This window comes from Patella vulgata, chromosome 4, assembly GCF_932274485.2.
Source record: "Patella vulgata chromosome 4, xgPatVulg1.2, whole genome shotgun sequence".
NCBI lineage: Eukaryota > Metazoa > Mollusca > Gastropoda > Patellidae > Patella > Patella vulgata.
The window spans coordinates 1231751-1250393 of NC_065882.2; positions in this window are offsets into that span (position 1 = coordinate 1231751).

The window sequence follows — 18643 nt, forward strand, 5'->3', positions numbered from 1 at the left end:
TAACAAATATAGGTTAATTAACTACTTACACCTGCTGTATGAATATGGCAAATACATTAAAAATCTGCAAAAGACTTAATGTGTTTTTTTTTAAATTTGAAATAAATAGGTACCACATGAAGTGAAATGAATTGGAGTTTAACGTTCTACTTTTTTGGGGAACCACGGTGGGTCAGTGAGTACGACGCTGACTCGCTAGCCTAGAGGTCGTGGGTTCGATCCCGGTGTTGGCCGAGAAAGTAGATAGGGATTGGTTTCGCTTTGTCAGTGATGCAGGACAAGAACAGCTTTCTAGTCGTTTGGATGGGACGAAAAACCGATCAAGGTCCCGTATACACATTTGCGTGCACATAAAATACCCCGTGGAAGTTGGCATTCGATATAAGAGTAGGCCGTAGCGCCACTGTCCGGGAAAAACTTCCCTCATGGCACACTGTATGGCGTATGTGCGTCTTCATTAGCCCAGTCAGAGCAGAACAATAGGACGTTAAACCCTATTTCATTTCATTTCTACTTTTCTGTAGAGGACGGGCATAGGCCACGCTGTGTGATGTGTTGGAAATTTTGTCCGGATAGCGGCATGTCCGCGTACTGTTGATCGCATTCAAATTGCAAATGTTCTTTTATGTGCAAGCCATCTATTATGCATCATTGACAAGAGGGAAACAACGTTAGAAAATTCCGAGTACATTTCCTGCCCAACACTGACATCGATCTCAATGGGGTTTAACGTCCTACTTTTCTGCTCCAACCGGGATAATGAACCAACTATGCCATGGTGGCTCTGATCAAATAAGATGGTGAGCAATTACAGTCAATATTCTGCTCTACTTGTAATCGGTAGGTCTAAATCTTAAACATACATTATGCAAGAGCTAAATCTACCTATTGAAGGTCTTTCTTTAGGCCTGAAATGTTATCTAAATTATCAATTAGACATTTATTAACAAAACAAGACCACAATCAACCCACGATGGCATAGGATACTCGAGATTGTAACTAGATTATAACGGTTCGTCATTTAAAAATTTAATATAAAAATGGGAAAGCGAAGCTAAGTCTCGAATATACCAGTGCCCTGGTTAGCACACTGCACAAATATTGTCAAAACTGCAAACGGTAATAACTTGGCTTAGAATGAAGTAATGTGAATGAAATTTTCAATATTTTCATTTTACATTATCTATTTTGGGGCTATTATAGCAAGAACCGTCAGCTCTTTATCTAAATCTTACATAATCTATCTTTAAGCCTAGCTCACAACCCGCCACTGCGTGCTACTACGTACGGGGGACATTTTACATGTCGCTTGCGTGTGTTCGGCACTGTAGAAGATCGCTAACTGGCTGTAGAGACTTTTGGTCCTGCACAAACAAAACTTTCACCTGGTTTCTACGACCCGTAGACGCACGACGGTTTGTGAGCTAGGCGTTCAACTGAACACCAAACCCAAATAATAAAAGTAGCGAGAGAGAGAGAGAGGGAAGAGAGAGAGAGAGAAATGGGGTTTAACGTCCACTTGACACAAACTAGGTCATTTCGGGACTAACATATGGTTTAATATTATTTCATTAATTCGCTTGCGCGTAGGGGTCTTTAGCAGTGGGAGGAAACCGGAGGACCCGGAGAAAACCCACGAGGTTGGACAGGCGACCCTACTCCTTGTCACGTACAACCGGGGATTCGAAACCACGCCAGTTGACTCAAAGACAGGCTTTATGATACAGCGCGCACGTGCTAACCATACGGCCACCCAATAAGAGTAGCATGCATTTTAATAGAGAAGCGATCAAGACGATAACTTACACGAGAGAAAAACAAAACGGAACTAGAGACTTAACCTAGAAATTAACACTTTTGATTAAATTCCTTTTCTCTTCATTAGATAATATAAAACAGCATCAGGTCGAATTTCGACAGAGGAATGTTTTTCTCTTTAATTACATCTACTGACCTGAAATGCCCTTGATAGTAGAAATATCGAGGGAGAAATATGAGCTATAATTTACAGTAATTCATTCATCCGTGTTCGTCCATCCATCTGTCTGTTGATGAGCTGTATCAGAAACTAGTGTTTGTGTGAAGACATCAATTGATTTATCATATGTCTGATTAGCCCTAGATCCTATCCCACTCTACCTGATAGTCGAAGAAGTTCGCTGAGGACAATTCTATTCCTCTCTACACGATAATATACGGCCGGTATTTATTAGCCCATTCAAAGGAGTTCGCTAATGACAATCCTATCCCACTCTACCTGATAGTCGAAGAAGTTCGCTGAGGGCAATCCTATCCCACTCAACCCGATACTCGCAGTTTTCAACTACGACCCGTCTTTATTAGCCCAGTCTTTAAACCCCATTTCAATTCATGCATTTTATTTTATTTGGTAAGGGTAATCCACTCCCACTCGGTATTGTATCAAAGGTAGAAAGTAGGATCTAGAGACGTAATATTGGGTAAAATGTCTAACAAAAACAAAATAATTGTATAATAAAGTAGCCAAGTCTTTAACTCAATATCATCCACAGTCTTCGACATTGAAAACAAGAATTATTTGTAAATTTAAATCAACATTGATGTTGTGATCTTATCGGGAAAAGATGGACTTCTGATATCTAATATTTAAGACAAAATGAAAATCATAAAATCGGGTACCAGAATGCTTTCGAGCTCAATTCGTTATGAAACGACTCGATGAACAAGGCTAAACATACCCATACCACCGATGTAGACTGAAATAACCAGACGACAAAGACTGCCAATCAATTCGTACTCTTCGTGTATTTCGCCGAACATAACTGATTAGAAATTAGAGTAAAAACAGAAATGATTGAATGTAAATCAGTTTATATACATTCATATTACATTATTATATGCGTTGCGACCCATTTGTGTCCATGTCTAGGTCCCAAAGAAAAGTGAGTTCGCTCCTTTAATTTACGTTATGGGTTGCGTGGGGGTTTCTGTAGCAGTATCACTTTATCCAATCTGATATTGGAGCTAGGGTGGCTCAGTGAGTAAGACACTGGCTCAATAACCAGATTGTCAAGGGTTCGATCCCGGGGTTGGCCGAGAAAGTTCCCCTGAACCAGTATATTCCAGCCTGGTTCCCTTTATTTGTGCTGCAGAACCGCGGAGCTTGGCCCTTCGGATAGCACCAAAAAAAATAAGTAACGTATAAACATCCGCCATAAAGAAACCTGGGCAGTTGATATTTGTAGGCAGAAACGCCACTGCCCAGGAAAAATATCTCTTATAGCACACTGCATTGGGTATGTCCATCTTCATTATCCCGGTTGGTTAACCCCCTTTCAGGTCTGGGGGGTTGGATGGCCGAATGGTTAGTACGAGCGTGCTGTATCATACGACCTGTCATTGAGTCAACTGGCGTGGTTTCGAATCCCCGGTTGTACGTGACAAGAAGTAGGGTCGCCTGTCCAACCTCGTGGGTTTTCTCAGGGTCCTCCAGTTTCCTCCCACTGCTAAAGACCCCTACGCACAAGCGAATTAATTAAATAAAATTAAACCAGATGTTAGTCCCGAAATTACCTAGTTTGTGTCGAGTGGACGTTAAACCCCATTTCTCTCTCTCTCCTTTCAGGTCTGTTCAGCTGAGTTTTGCACGACTTCAAATCCTGGAATTGTAAAAACAGATTTTGATCTCCGACCATGTGCTTGGTGGGATGTGTAAACGTCTGAAAATTAACAAGCATGTTTTTATAAAAGGACCAGAGAGGTATTGAACTGTTGTCACTAATGGAGAAAATGTTGCTCGGGTGGCTGTGCTATGGTATACTCTTATTTAGAATTACAGCTGCCAATGGTTCTTTGACGTGAACGACAACGTGTACATTGGGACCATCCGAACTACTAATCACTGTTCCGGGCTAGGGACTAAGCCCCGCACCACTGTCATTGCGAAACCTGTAAGTCCATAGCGCCAATATGGCTCCCGGAACTGGACGGACTAAGACTATAAAAGACGGAGTATTACACCGCCTATCTATCTATCTGTGTTATATCCAGTATACAGCCCTAAGACCATCTAGAAAAAAGAGCTAAATTTTGGATGTTTGGGTTTGGCCCGGTTCACTGATTTTTAATTGCCTGGTATGCTAATCTAAACAATATGTCCAACTTGAGTGGCATTATTGCTGATATAGATAGTCCAGTTAGATAAGAGTTGATAGCTATAAACCTGCCATTGTGAGTATCAAATGACAACATTTTAATTTCTAAAATAAAAAGCTCTTTTTTATATAAATCATATTTATTATCGATGATGAGGTTGATAGATAACAGCTTAACACTATTATATACAAATTACTCAATATAACACTTCAAGAATAGCCTAAAAGTATGTAATACAAGGTTGTGGTCTCTTTAGAGGTAAATTTAATATCTGATTGACTTTAAATTAATATCCGTGTTTACAAAGAATCCTATTGATTTTCACCAAATTCCGATAATTACTGCCAGAGTTACATATATCGCCCTTTATCACTTTGAAAAATCTGGTGGACGCTCTAGGGGCTAAAGTTAATATCCGATTGACTTTAAATATATACACAGTCTTTAAGGTCATCAGACGAAGAAGCCGGTTGATTTTCAACGATTTCTGACAATGACTGCCAGATAGTTATCAACTGATTGATTTTATATTCATACACCGTGTTTACGCCTATATATAATAGTTTCGATTGACTTTAGATTGATACACAGAGTTTAAGGTCTTGAGACGAACAAGTATATTGATTTTCAATGATTTTTGATAACTTGAACAGCTAAATACATGACATTAAGTGTTTTGTATATACGTTAGCATGGGCCAAACAAATTCCAATGATTTTCTGATAATTACATAACGAGTTGTTACTCTTAATCAGATTTAAGTGTATTGTAAATATTTCATTACCGACAAATATCTCTGTTCCTTTTGATATTCACGCAAATCAGACCTAATTTCCCGTCTTATGACCCCCAATTTTACGAGAAATCACGTTTTTATCTTGTCCGATTATATGTTTATATCCCAAAGTTCTGGGTTCCAGTCGATACTTCGGACCGTGTCAGCCTGGATTATGATACCTGATTGTACGAAAAACCTGTTTTTAAAGCTTGTTCTCTGTCCATCTCTTGCAAAATGTTGGCGTCTCTTGCATGGCAACGCCTGTTTCCAAATATATTTCATATTCAAGCTGTATATTAAATAACAAATAGATTGTTTTGGGGTAACCTCTCCCTGTATTTAAAAAATCCGTAAATGTTCATATTTTTGAACGAACATAAGATATTTTTGGATCAAATTTTCTTTAATAATAATTGATAAGTTTGTAAATAGTATTGTACCTTGTAGTCACATATAATACATGTACGATGGCTCAATAGGCCCTTTTCTATGGAAATAAATATGCATAGATGAATGTAAAATGCCACTGGCAAGAGTTATACATAGATAATGTGCTCAACAACGCTTATTTTACTTATGAATATTAATCTCCCCAGGAAAAAGGTCCAAAATCATTTAATTGGATAACATCAAATTGGTCAATGTCAAAGTATATGAGTAAAATAGTGTAAGATATTTTATAGCCTGGCTTAGAGAAGTTGCTGTAGATATTACATCTCATTAAATAAGCATATTATTACCGGTACTTTATGTAATATTTGAATCCATTTTTATACGCTGACATTTTCATGTGGACGTATATTGTCGTCGGCTCTGTCCATCCGTCCGGACGTCCACAATTGTTTGTGAACACTCTACAGGTCACAATTTTTATCCAATTTCAATGAAACTTGAAATATAGGTTAATCCCCCTAAGATCTCGGTTCCTTTCGATATTGGCATGTACTGGACTGTAACTTCATGGATTATGGCCCCCGATTGTACAAAATATTACGTTTTGAGTTCGTGAACAGTGTAGAGGTCACAATTTTTAGCCGATTTGGTTTAAATTTGAAATTTATGTTTGTATACCCTGGCTAAAACAAGATGCTACATCTAATTAAATAAGCTAATTATTACTTTATGTAATATTTGAATCAATTTTATTTTCATGATATAATTATTATATTAAATTGTTATTAAATCTGTTTATTTCTACATTCAATTTGATTATTTTCTTTTATTCTCTTATTCATTTTTAATTTTAATTTCAATTGAAAATCCCACAGAACCTGATTTCCAAATCATCTAGCTTTTATATTCTAAATATAGAGCAGTGTAATATGACACTTATACACTGCACCATCTAAATAGATAATAATTGGGCGACAATTTATTATCTTTGAGAAGTTGATGACAGGATTCTCTTCAACAAACTTCCATTATCTTTGAGGTCAAATTCCTAAACATGAAGAAATCAGGCTGATTTCTAGTTGGTCTTAAGAGTGTATATCGTCATATGGTATAGATCTATGTTAGATTTGTGTATATTTATGTAAGAACATCGTAAAGTTACTCGGTGCTTTTCTACTTGTAACATATATAACTAGTAAAACATATCCACATCTTGTAAATTACATGTAACTATCTCTCTATAATCTCAACATGGCGTCTTAAAGATACCAGTCGATCATTGCCCAATCAGCAAAACAACACATTTCAATTTCAGATGTCACTTGATTAGTCCTTTGAGAATCACGGTGGCTCAGTTAGTAAGACGTTGACTTGCTAACCTGAATGTCTCGTGTTTGATCCCTGGTCCGAGGTTCCGCGTACACATGGGCGTGCACGTAAAAGATCCCTTGGTAGTTGGAATGCGATATAACAGTAGTCCGTAGTGCCGCTGTCCGAGCAGAATTTCCCTCATAGCACTCAATCACGTATGTTCGTCTTCATAAGTCCAGTCGGAGCCGAACAATGGGACGTTAAATCCCATTTCATTTCATTTCAGAATGACATCTAGACATCTAGACATGGAGAAATCTAGAAAAGCTACGTCAGGATTGGAATCCGGAACATGCTAGACGCGACTCCATTTTAAAACCAATATACCCGGTAGTGAAAGTTTAACGAGTTAGAAGGCGTGGTTACTGATGTTAGAAAGTTTAACACGTTTCTTTAAACATAGAGTTAGAAGGCGCGGTTACTGATGTTAGAAAAACATATTTAACTTGTTAAACTCTTGAAATTCTTATAAAAATATTTTATTAAACTGATTTTCGTTTCCTGTATATTTTTACAAGTGGGGTAAAGATCTGTTAATGCGTACAAGTAGGCAACCTGTTGATTAGCAAGGGAGCCGCGGTGGCTAAGTGGGTAAGACGCTAACCTGGAGGTCGCGGGTTCGATGCCGGTGTTGGCAGAGAAAGTTATCGGGATTTTCCGGTGTGGTTTACCTTTGTCAGTGGTGCAGGACCTAGGGCTTGACAAGGACAGCTGTCTAGTCGTTCCGATGAGACGAAAAACAGAGGTCCCGTGTACACATTTGCGTGCACGTTATAGATCCATTGGCAGTTGGAATTCAATATAAGAGTAGGCCATAGTGCCGCTGCCTGGGCAAATACCACATTATATGGCGTATGTCCGTCTTCATTATCCCTATCGGCTTACGCAGTGTGCTATGAAGGACAGCGGCCCTTCTGTCTACTCTTATCTCGAATTCCATCTGTCAAGGGTTCTTTCACGGGTACGTCAATGTGTACCCGGGACCACGGTTTTCGTCCCACCCGTAGCTATTGAACACGGGGCCTCTGGGTTAGCGATCCAGCGTCTTGCCAGCGTTGCTCCCTGTACAGGGCAACTGGTATGCTAACTCTATTTTTACCGCTTTAAAGAGTTCATATTCCCGGTTAAAATATCTGAAATGAAATGAAATGAAATGGAGTTTAACGTCCTACTGTTTTGCTCCGAACTGGGCTAATGAAGACGGGCATACGCCATACAGTGGGCTATGAGGGAAATTTTGCCCGGACAGCGGCACTACGGCCTACTCTTATATCGAATTCCAACTGCTAAGGGATCTTTTACGTGCACGCCAATGCAATGTGTACACGGGACCTCGGTTTTTCGTCTCATCCGAATGACTAGACAGCTGTCCTTGTCAGGCCCTCCGTCCTGCATCACTGACAAGGGGGAACCACGCCGGAAAATCGGGATGAACTTTCTCGGCCAATGCAGGGATCGAACACCCGACCTCCAGGCTAGCGAGCCAGCGCCTTACCCACTTAGCCACCGTGATCCCCCGTTAAAATATCTAATATTCGTTGTAATTTTATATATCTGCTTGTACACCACACGAAACATCGCCGACATTTATACCAGTGATGCTGGTCTCGAGATATTTTTTTTCGATTTATTTAGTGTGTTTTTAACATTAGATATATATAATGACATCATAGAGATATAATATTATCTAAAGTCTGACAAAACACCAACATTAATGACAAAAACAAAACAAAACGTTACTTTTAAAGCCCATTACCATGGAACCGTTACAACTGATGAAAGTCTGAGATAATTCCAGAAATGTGCTAATTGTGTTTTTGTAGCTGAGAATCGGCTTTTAAAACCAAACTGTTGTAACTTGTAGCCTATTATCATTGCTAGGATTCTTCTTTAAAATAATATTGGAATGTTAGGGTAGAGAATAGACTGACTTGTTAACGATGTGTTGGTTTGTTGGAAAGATGTTAACGATGTATAGGTGTTGACAGCTTTAACCATTGATATATCACCATATATATTATACCATTATAATTATACATACTGTCTGTACCACACGTATTATAAAATGATGTGCTTATATCAAAGCCAATAAGAGTAGGCCATAGTGCCGCTGCCTGGGTAAAATTTTCCTCATAGTATGCCAGGGTTATGCCAGTCTACATTAGCCCATTATAGAAGTAGAACAGTAGGACGTTAAACTCCATTTCATTTCATTTCATTTCATTTATATCAAAGCCAGTGGTAGGGTGCCCCACACAGCTAGACATGAGCATTAAAGCTATACTTACTTTGGTCAATGTTCAACCTCAAATGACGATTCTTCAAAATTTGATGATGAAGAATTCAACGATAAGTTCCCTAATTTCCAGACTGACTTTCAAATTTGTTTCCGCCAAAATGGATAATAATTTTGATATAATTATAAGGTTATTTTCCATTAAGATTTAGGATCCCGACTTCATTATAGATGTATCATGTAAGAGCTAAAACTGTCGTTATTTTGGCTTCAAATGTTATGTAGATTATTATTCACACGGCAAGCCTATAATCAACTCACTAGAACATAGGGTGGTCGAGATATAAATGGATTAAAACAAGATCGCTTTTTAATAATTTAAGTTATAAATTTTGAATCCAGACTTAGTCTCGATTGTCAAGTACCATTGCTACAATAATAAACAATCTATACTACATCTTGTCAAAACTTCAAACACTGATACCCGCGTTCAGAATAAAGTAATTTAAATGAATTTTTCAATATAATACTCATTTTGATTATCGATTATTAAGCTACGTGTAGTATATTTCGTTTCGTTTTTTATACTTTCGATGTCCTCTACTACATGAAGATCTGACCAGTTGTAGTGGAAGGTCGCGTCAGAGGTTATAAGAGCGACTTTTGGCCCTATGACGTCAGACATTTGATTAATCAATCAGCATTGATGTTTCTAGTGGGTTACCCACAGTTCCATGCACAGCACGCCAAGAACTCGCAGAAACGGACCGTTTCATTGGTTAATCCCTCACATCATCCAGAACGCGGGCTATAGAACAAATCTTCCAGATCCTAGTGTAGTAAAGACAAGTAAAACGAAATTTTGAACTATAAAAATAAAACGAAACTAAATAAGATATGTGTTTTAATCAGATTGATCGATCGCCTAGTGAAGGTAAACAATAGTTATAAGCACTATTTCATTTGAATTGTCCAGTAATCACGTCAATTTACGTTTGAAGATATAAAGCCTAGCTCCAACTCGCCGTACGTGCTATTATATATATACGGGCAGTTTACGGGGGAAACTTTTATTAAAACCGTGCGCGAAACTTACGCGTCACTTGCGTGTGTTCGTACCGTACAAGATCGCAGATTGGCCATAGAGACTTTTGGTCCTGCACATATAAAATTTTCACAGGGTTTCTTGCGGCTGGTCTACGATCTACCAAACCATACGTGATACGGCACACGGATACGGCAGTACGTATCGAACAGCTTTTATACGGAAAAGGTCCGTATTACATCGTCGTCTTTTTACCGTCTTTTGTGCTACTTGTCGACGCTGAATTGTTGTATCGTATCATAGAATACGAAGGTGTATATTTGATGTGATTTTAACAATGACTGGAATTTAATCATTATTTTTGATGGTTTTTCTCGGAATTTTCATACTTTTCCTGCCTGTCTGCATGCTGGTTGATCTACGTGCTAAATGTAGTGGGGGTGGGACCTTGCAAATCTGTAAATGACTTTATTCTATGGTAAAGGGGTATAAACTTTCTGAAATGACGTTTCACTAGCTAGGTACTTGACTAGCACTGATGGTGATCTTGGTAGATATTTGTCATCATGCTGTAATAGAACTAAGCTCAGCTCAGCTATGCTCAGCTGCCAAAACTCTAAAACTACATTGACGTAACGTATCACGTATACGATACGATACGGATACGTGATACGGATGGGAAGAATTCCGATTGCCAAAAGTCTCTATTGTATACATTGGCGTGCACGTAAAACATCCCTTGACAGTTGGAATTCGATATAAGAGTAGGCCTTAGTGCCGCTGTCCGGGCAAAATTTCTCTCATAGCACACTGTATGGCGTATGCCCGTCTTCATTAGCCCAGTCGGAACAGAACAGTAGGACGTTAAACCCCATTTCATTTTATGTAAAGGTCAATGAATACCGTTAGACATTCTCGCATAAAAACATTTTTGTCTGAAATTTAAAAGCTTTTATGAATTAACCAGTACATCATAAAACAGGCCATGGCTTTGAAATTGTAGACGTCCCCAAATATAAACGGACGTTTATTAAGGCATTAATGTGGATAAAAGCTCTTTGTTTCAATGACCAAGAAGAGTTTTTTTGTTGTGTTAAACTTATGTCGAGGTTTATAAAAACGTCATTGATATTTAGGATGTATTACCTTTCAGACATATTATTATAAAAGTATTTTGTACCTCCCTGGAGAATATTTACACGTGTTTTCTCACACTCACAATAGAAGCCATTATAATAAAATAATTGTAAAAAAAATGGAATCCCTCGCTACTCGATTTTTAAAAATAATCATAATTAACCTGTAGACTTTGCGCGATAAAACTGAAATGAAATGAAATTAAATTAAATGAGGTTTAACGTCCGACTGAGCTAATGAATACGTGCATACGCTATACAGTGTCCTATGAGGGACATTTTTCCAACTGCCAAGGGATCTTTTACGTGAACTCCAATGTGTACACAGGACCTTGGTATTTCGTCCCATCCGAACGATTATACGATGTCTCTTGCCAGGCCCTCAATTCTGCCCCACTGACAAATAGGAACCAAGCCAGAAAATCCCGATGTACTTTCTCGGCCAACGCAGGGATCGAACACGTGACCTGTAGGTTAGCGAGCCAACGTCTCCCCCAATGAGCCACCATTAAGAGTCATGGAATTAAATTCCTTAACTAATCTGGAAACGGCTTTTATTACGATTATGCACGAAACTGTTAGAGCACAGAACCGTGGGGTTCCACGGATTTTGTATTTGCGATACAGACTGACGTGTTGCGTATTCCGGCCATTTTAAATAAAACGAGCAGTTTCAAGTTTTGTGCTTTTCATCTTATGGTTTTCGGAGAGGTGCTGTAAGTAAATGGTCTTGCATAGAGCGCAAACACATTTACCTCAGTAAAAATAATATTTTTTTTTATTCTAAACTCACCAACAGCGTCACTGCATCTTTTTGAAATGCAACAATTTGTATTGCATAATTATTTCACACAGAGAACCAGTCTAATTAATGTTTTATTTCTAAATATATTTCTTTATAATTGTGATTGGTCGACCCCTTTCTATCCTACCAATCAAAACCCTTGATGGAGAAGGATTTTATTTTCTGAGCAATCGCTTTGTCCTCTAATCATGTTCCAATGCTGTCGCCATAGAACACACTAATCTTTCTTCTATTTTAATGGAATGGGCAACCGAAGACAAGGGAACAGCAGAAGAGAGAGTGAGAGAAATGGGGTTTAACGTCCACTCGACACAAACTAGGTCATTTCGGGACTAACGTATGGTTTTTAATTTTATTTCAATAATTCGCTTGCGCGTAGGGGTCTTGAGAAGTGGGAGGAAACCGGAGGACCCGGAGAAAGCCCACGAGGTTGAACAAGCGACCCTACTCCTTGTCACGTACAACCGGGGATTCGAAACCACGCCAGTCGACTCAATGGCAGACTTTATGATACAGCTCGCGCACGCTAACCATTCAGCCATCTACCCCCCCCCCCCCCCCCACAACAGAAGATTTGTTTTATTTAGATTGAAAAGGAAAGGAAACCATGTGTGTATTATTTATATGTGTTATCGATCAATCAATCAATCCCTGCTAAACATATTGAAGACATCGTAAACAACAGAACCGTGGTGTTTGTTTTAGACATATTGAATCCCATTTCAATTTTTGGCGCCAATTTCCCACGTATCCGGCGAGTCCATTTACCGGAAATACTGACCGTTTGGCACTACAAACGCGTGCTACTGCTTGTCAAATTGCAGGTTGCCCTGGGTGGATTTAATAGAGCTGTAAAGTTTTATGATTGTAGATGCGCAAATGCCTAATTCGTCTCCTGATAGCTCCAGGAGTTTTACTGGATATAAAACATTAAACACATCTCAGTTACCATCTTTTGTCCGGCAAATCGTATTTTCAATCGTGTTATTATAGTATCAATAACTGGATAAAATACATCAACTTGAGGCCAGGCACGAAAGACCAATTTAGCCTGAAGTCCCATGATAAAAATTTCAAAATGGGACTTAAGGTCCGAGTTATGGATTCATAGATGCTGTGGCTTCACGTCCGCTTGGGTACGCAAAGTTAGGGTTAGGGTTGGGCCCGTTGGGGGTAGAATTGGGGCAATCCTAATAAGAACTAGCTCGTAGTTATAGACTCCGATTTCTGTCCCATATCTGGCCACAAGTACACAGAGGATATAGTCCTAATCCTAACTGGGGGGTTGGATGACCGAAAGGTTAACACGTGCGCGCTGTATCATAAGGTCTGTCATTGAGTCAACTGGCGTGGTTGTGGTTTCCATTCCCCGGTTGTACGTGACAAAGAGTAGGGTCGCATGTCCAACCTCGTGGGTTTTCTCCGGGTCCTCCGGTTTCCTCCCATATTGAAATAAAATTAAACCATATGTTAGTCCCGAAATGACCTAGTTTGTGTCGAATGGACGATAACCCCCTCTCTCTCTCTCTCTCTCTCTCTCTCTCTCCCTAGTTCTTATTACGATTACGAATAACCCATTTCTTTTCTTTATCTTGAGCAGGTGCGTGACTAAGATGTGTATTAATATGGTGGACCAGACTTCTACCGACCAACCTCTCAGATAACCCGTCCAGGGTATATATAACAATACAATAAAACAGATTTACAATATGTTTATCATTATCTATCTTGATTTAGTTTATTTATTTACCAGACCAACACCAACAACACTCTAATATTATACTCTACATATGGTCCACTACCATTCTAACATATGGATAGCAAGGGGTTAAAGGGACATGTCTAATTATTGTTAAAGGCGCTGTATTTACATGCAGTGGAAACGAATGGGTTGAACGATGCGATATCTCATCTACTGTCTTAGCTAAACCAGTCCTGACAAGGACAGTTATCTAGTCGTTCTTATTGAACGAAAAACCGAGGTCCTTAGTACACATTGGCGTGCACGTAAAAGATCTCTTGGCAGAATTCGATATAAGAGTAGGCCGTAGCGCCGCTGTCCGAACAAAATTTCCCCATAGCACACTGTATGGCGTGTGTCCGTCTTCATTAGCCCAATCGGAGCAAAACAGTAGGACATGAAACTTCATTTCATTTCCCGCTCGCAATTGTCCCCAAATTTTCGTGGTGTTGAATGGTTTCTACCACAGATTGAGCAACCCACCTCTTAACTCTCTTATGTCCGAAATCAGTTATAGCGCATTTTGTCTCCTTTAAACACTAATAAAACCATTTCCTAGTTTTGGATTTACCAAATAAAACCACCCCAAAAAACAACAAATTTTATTGGCGTACTGTTAATAAAACAAGGCGTTTTATGTATATCGGAATAAGTAATTGTTTAACATAGGAATAGGAATTCTAACGATTTATGCTTTCCTCTCAACAATATTGAGTTTCACACCGCGTATTTGATAAATGGTTGGGGCAGGAATAATTGTATGGAATGGAGTTTAATTTCTCGTCAACACAATAATTCGATCGTTATTGTAATTTTCATTTTAGTGATTACGTGTGCAGTGCGAGAGGTGAATTTTGCCCGGACAGTGGCGTTTCCGCCTACCCTTCCAGGAATACCAACTGCACACAAGTACTCTTTTACGTGCACGTCAATATTTTCACAGATTGAATTCGGTTTTCCGTTCTATCTGCATAAATGCACAATTCCACTGTCACCACTGTCACTACTGTCACCACTGTCACTACTGCAAGTGCCAACTCTGACAATCCCGAAGGTTCTTCGTGCCAAGATCCGGATCCGCGCGCTTCCACTACCCTCCTCACACCAACACCCCCACCCCATCCCGTGTAGGATACTGTAAATGTATACAGACACTATATCCCTACATTCTCTCTCTCTCTCTCCCTCCCCTCTCTCACTCTCTCTCGCTCACCCCCCTCCCCACCCTCTTACTATATACATATAATACTTCTAAAGTGAATAATTCAAAATTAATATATACAAAATTTTATTCAAATTACTTTATTCTGAACGGCCTTATCACAGTTTCAAGCTTCAAAATTGTTTATTGCCGTAGCAATGTTACTTGTTAATCGAGACCCAGCCTCGCTTCTCAATTTTTCAATTAAATCATTAAATGTTGATCATATTTCAAAATCCGTTTACATCTCTGCCATCCGTCTATAGTGAGTTGATTATAGGCTTGTCATGATGATCTATAGAGTTGATTATAGGCTTGTCATGTTAGTAAATGTCTCAATAATAATTTATATAACATTTGAAGTCAAAATAAAAGCAGCTTTAGTTCTTAGGTGATGCATCTTTAAAGGGACAATAACACTCTTGCTGACTTGCAACTCCAGAAAAGGTAATGCATCTTTAAAGGGACAATAACACTCTTGCTGACTTGCAACTCCAGAAAAGGTAATGCATCTTTAAAGGGACAATAACACTCTTGCTGGCTTGCAACTCCAGAAAATAAATAGCCTTATTATAAGTACTAGATGTGTTAGTGTCCAACCTGTTGTCTAAATTTTCCATTATATCCTATTTTTCTTGTCCAGAGGGTTCGAAAATATTTTTAAATCCAAGTCACATTTGAAAAGGTTTACGTTAGGCTTTTCAAATCATTTAGTTGAATTTTTCCAATTTTTTAAATTAGGTGTGTTAAGATGAAACTTGTATCATCAATTAATTGGAATATTGTAAAATAGTAAAATTTGTTGATCAGAATAAAGATTGGGACATATTATTCAGTTTCAACAAGAGTGGTATTGAGCCTTTAAGGCGACGTTCAAATACCATTCCTTTGCTTTCTGACAAAGCCGGAAGAGATAACAGCTACGAATATATTGTGGGGAAAAATAACAAGCTAATGGCGAATTCTTGCACTAAGAGATTGTGAAAGGGATACCGCATTAAAAAAAGGGTCTAAAGAAAATGAATATGTTTGTGAAGAGTAGACTACTTTATTGTTTATTGCATGCCGGGAATTCTAGGTCTTTATAAAAACTACATAACTCAACTATAACTTTTAACAGCACACGTGCACATGCGCTCTGTTTAGCTCGCGGCATAAATTCCAACCACAGCCGCCATCTGCTAGCAAATTGTTCTCCTGTGATCGAATTCTGCTAATTCCTGAATACACGAACACGGTATCTTCGTAATGCAGAATAATATGCTTGGATAGTAAACGGGATTATTTATATAAGATAATTCACATGTACGGGGAAATTAGACTCATCCTGATAGAATGTATTGTTTATAAATGTTATAATTATACACGATGCCACCAACTTCTGGTTTTTGTAACAGCCAGGTTCAGCCAGGTTTTAACAACCCAATGATAATCAACCGAAAACACACGGGAATTGGTAAACAGCCTCACTTAGTGCCATTTACAACTGGTATATGGAATTCACGGTATGTGTAATTGACCGGAAGTGAATAAGCATTCCATCTCCACATTGTCAAGGTAGTGGAAATGAAATGGGGTTTAACGTCCTGCTCTAACAAACTAGGTCATTTCGGGATCAACACATGGTTAATTTTATGTCAATAATTCGCTTGCGCGTAGGGATCTTTAGCAGTGGGAGGAAACCGGAGGACCCGGAGAAAATCCACGAGGTTGGACAGGCGAAACTACTCCTTGTCGCGTACAACCGGGGAATGGAAACCACGCCAGTTGACTCAATGACAGACCTTATGATACAGCGCGCACGTGCTAACTATTTGGCCATCACCCCAAACTTTAATCGCAAAACCAATTGGACAAGTTTCTTCTGTAGTATTTCAGTTTTTATTTCTCTCTACCGGTAGAGAAATATAATAGCCAAGGATTTCATATCGTATTTCACATTACATTGCACAAGATATCTGGATTTAAGTATATCCTATAGCCAGTTATGATTGTCAGTTAAAGATACATTAGTTAAGAGTTTTATAAATTGTTGGCCATTCTTACTAGAATAATTAAAAAATGGATGATAAAAAAAGAAAATGTTGAAAATTTCAATCAAATTACTTTGTTCTAAACGGAATTGTCACTGTTGGAAGTCTGGGCTAGAAATAGGCATCAATTGTGTCCGCACCGTCTATGAGAATTGGCGATCGTTTGATTGACAGACGATAACTCCACCCACATATTCTCGATTATCAAGTAACATGCTCAATGCCTATGGTAGCCTCGATTCGCAGGCCTTTCATCACCAGTTGATTTAATTTTAAATGGACGACCGTTAAAGTCGTTAGTTGTGTTCACAAACATCCTGTTGTATTTTATTCCTCTAATTTATTATCTAAAACATCATGGTTATTCACCTGTCAGACCGCGGTGGCGTCCTTACTGCGCTGTTGCCGGCAAACATGAACACAACGCAAGAAAATGCCCCAAAAAATTACAAACTTGAAAAAGCCTCGTTCTTATAGCTTTCCAGGCAGGATCGCATAATATTGGCGTTTTTGTTTTTGTTTTTTGTTTTTTAACATGCTCAAAACAAACGCCGTGACTCGGCGATTATTAGCGACCATGGAGATCACAGCACAATATCTGGCGTTTCCACCACGTTTTTTTTACCACGCTTATGGCGATATTAACGCACTCTGGAGCCATTTTCCGTCGACTAAGCAGCGCAGTAGGAACGCCACCCCGATATCAAAATCGTATGCTTTAACCCTTATATATACTCTTCAAAAAAAGTAGGGGATATTGAAATGCAAATACCTATGCAGGTTGTGATATGATAAATAGTGATGGACACTTGACATGCTTTGAGAGTATGTTCACAGATGAAGAACTTATCGCCCAAACAGAACCACTGAGCTGCACATGCGACACGCAAAAGCGCCATACACGTGGGAGGGGTTCATTGTCACATTTGACACTTCAAGGACGGGCTGATAAAAACTGCCGCGTGCTAGTTTATATATCCATGTTTGCTTTCCTTCGGTTCTTGCATAAGATTTACTGTTTAGCGTATCTTTGCTTTAGTATGTTACGTTTAATTTGATCGGGAGACGGGTTCGTCGACGTCAACGTTAACCGACAAGAATTGGCCGTGGCACTGCAAGAAGAGTGGGTCAGATTGCCCCAAATCGTGATTGGACGGTTGATTACGAGCATGCCACGACGAATTGCTGAATGTCTGAGGATTGTTAGAGCAATTACTCATTATTAAGACAAAAATCAAAAACGTCCATTTTCACTTTTGACAGTGTATCTCTTTGCGAGTGAAAGGGGGCCGTCAGATAAGCCGCTCATATGAACCTTTTATGTTCATGTGTTGGCAATTGGCCTATTATTAACATACACTGGTTGTTACCTCTAATAAAAACAGCAGTGTATTTCCGCAATTTTGTATTGTTTCTGAATATCCCGTACCTTTTTTAAGAGTATTTTATAAATACTTTAGCCAATTTTACACCAATCCGATTAAAATTATTGGATATAATGCCGGTGTTATTTGTCTTGACAAATCTAGTCCGAATTGAAAAAAAAACACTACTAATACAGGATCACTCTAAATTTAGTTTGCCTCCATTTTCTGAATAGCTGGCAAAAAATAAATGTTTTATCACAAGAAATAACAAAACATGTCAAATCATATATTAAAGCGCCGACTTTAAAATCTGCATTTTATCGTATCCAACATCTTAAAACAGTTTGTTACATTCTTTGCTTCAGTTTCATATGTGCATACAATATTTTCGATAAAAATATAT